This window comes from Anneissia japonica, unplaced genomic scaffold (genome assembly GCF_011630105.1).
Source record: "Anneissia japonica isolate Jap-2015-1 unplaced genomic scaffold, ASM1163010v1 scaffold3262_len730253_cov190, whole genome shotgun sequence".
Taxonomy (NCBI): domain Eukaryota; kingdom Metazoa; phylum Echinodermata; class Crinoidea; order Comatulida; family Comatulidae; genus Anneissia; species Anneissia japonica.
The window spans coordinates 457,350-459,844 of NW_022732572.1; the positions used below are offsets into that span (position 1 = coordinate 457,350).

The window sequence follows — 2,495 nt, forward strand, 5'->3', positions numbered from 1 at the left end:
TACCGAGACGTTCCGAGATTTTACAAGGATATTACACGGAGGTACTTTCACACGTGCCGTAAAATGTTACTTTTGGTTACATTTTGTTACATTTGGTAAGATTTTTGTACGTGTGAATCGGGTATTACAGGCCACTTCTAAGTTTTCACAATAATTTATCAGTAATCTGACAGGTATGAGTTTTCTAGGGACATTACCAAAGATCCTGATGGGAAAAGCATTTGCTCTGGACTTCAGACCTATTTATTTATGGGTCTACTGCAGGCCTGCGATAAATTTCTGTAGTATTTTTGTCCATTTCTGTACATCCGTAATTAGGCAAAAATTCTGTAGAACTACTGAAGTTTCGTAGTACTTTAAAAGTCTGACTTCCATTTTTCTTGATTTGACCTTGACCATGATTTGTTACACGATGAATGATTCTTAGCTTTTTTAAGTCATGAGAAAAAAAATTATGAATAAATTAGAATTAGAAGGCAAGCAGCTTCACCATCAAACCATTCAACTTGACTCATTTTTTACCCAAGCAAATTGATGTTTTGGAATTATGGTCAGTCAGTTCGTGAGATGTTAGGTCAATTTGGGCAACACTGATGTTATTCGAGTATTAATTTAAGTATTTATTTGAAAGTGTGAGTTTACTGTGGCTTAATTATTGTGCAATCACATTGATTTCTTCCTTTCTTTACAGTACTTGACTTTAAATAATACCAGTCACATATTCAACTAAAGGATGAGCTAAGATGTGATGCTACAACTCAGAAAGACATCTAGAGGCAAATTATTGAGGCAGAGTTGAAAAGGGAGCTAGGTAGTCTTTCAAGCAAACCACTTAGGTAAGTTATTTAAGTGTAAAGGGAAGTTTGTCCACACCTACTAGATTGGCTGCTCTGTAATTTACCATTATTGTGCTACTCAGGCTGTTCCTGAAAAAGATAAAATGCATATTGTGTGCAAGTCTCCGATACATACACATACCTGTACATACCTCACCGTATCTGTTTCAACGGTTGCATAATAGACACAATTGGTGACTAAGAAACATTAGTTGTCTTGTGATGTATAGTGGGTTTAACTTGCACTGTGATCAGTGTGAAAGTATAGGGTTATGTTGTGGTTATGAAAACAAGGAAAGGCAATTACGATTGTTCAAAATAGTGTTTATGTTATTCCAGCATTCTCTTGCATTTTAGGCTTTTAAATATAAATGATTCTTGATTGAACTTTGAACTAACCCAGAAATATAGATTGTCCCACTTACAGTTTGTGGATCAAAAACTCCTGCATACATGAGCAGGTAGTAGATATGCAGGGGCCTAGACTGACATTTCACGAATATCTCAATATTTGGGACCACTATCTTTTTGGTCATTAGCAATATTCTCAAGTTTAATTTCCAATCAATTTGGTATAATTTACTGGTATTCCAACCAAAATTATTCAACAAAACCATGTGCCTTACAACAGAAACACTGCAATGAAACCATGCATTTCCCTACTACCAAGCGTCACTGGTGTTGTCTCTTTACGTTTTCAATTCAATTCAAAGTAACATTTATTTGATTTCTTATCCATTTTAAATACAAGCAATTTTAGAATAAAAAATCAAAACAATTTGTGCAAAAGGGAAATGCATAGACCCAGTAAGATAAAAACTCTTGTGGATGGTCAGCCTGAAACAATACGACAAGGGGACACAAAAACAAGCACAAAGAAAGAGGACACAACTCAGGACAAAGAAGACACAACCCAGGGCAAAGAAGACACAACCCAGGACAAAGAAGACACAACCCAGGACAAAGAAAACACAACCCAGGACAAAGAAGACACAACCCAGGACAAAGAAGGCACAACCCAGGACAAAGAAGACACAACCCAGGACAAAGAAGACACAACCCAGGGCAAAGAAGACACAACCGAAAAAAGAAAGCAAACAATTCAAATTAGACCAAGAAACCGAACACAATTAAAGTGAAAAGTAAGAGGATAAAAAGGAAGAATATTTACTTAAGTTTAATAACTAGATATAAGGTGTTTCTTTAGCTGGATTGAAAATGATCTTTATTAATGGCATCGGCAACTGAGGGAGGTAAGGAATTCCATAGTTTAGTTCCAATATATCTAATATTATGTTGGAAATAATTTGTCTTATGATTTGGAATCTAAACATCAGATCTACATCCAGTGCAATAATTGTGAAGAGAGGAATTGAGTTTGCAAATATCACAGAAATACTTTGGTAAAATGGAGTAAGATGATGCATACATGAAAATACCTTGTTGGAATTTTGTATCCATTGAAGGTCACTTGATCCAACATCTGTCTCTTATACACATCTAGATGTGTATAAGAGACAGGATAAAACTACTCAACCGAAGAATGTTACATTCACCATTAAGTATGGTACACCCAAGTCTAAATGATAGGGTAATGCAAAAGCAGGAACGACAGAAGCACTACTCTGATCGTCATTCCCAGGTCAGGGAGTTTAATGT

General features: G+C 35.7%; 1 long non-coding RNA gene across 1 annotated transcript in view; it reads left to right on the forward strand.

Annotated features, from left to right (window-relative positions):
- LOC117115720 overlaps positions 1 to 1,897 on the forward strand; it is a 5,749-nt gene extending 3,852 nt beyond the window's left edge. Inside the window, exons 2-3 of the long non-coding RNA XR_004446600.1 lie at positions 692 to 836; positions 1,588 to 1,897. This is a non-coding gene — a long non-coding RNA (uncharacterized LOC117115720). The remainder of the gene's footprint in view (positions 1 to 691; positions 837 to 1,587) is intronic.
- Positions 1,898 to 2,495: the final 598 nt, after the last annotated feature.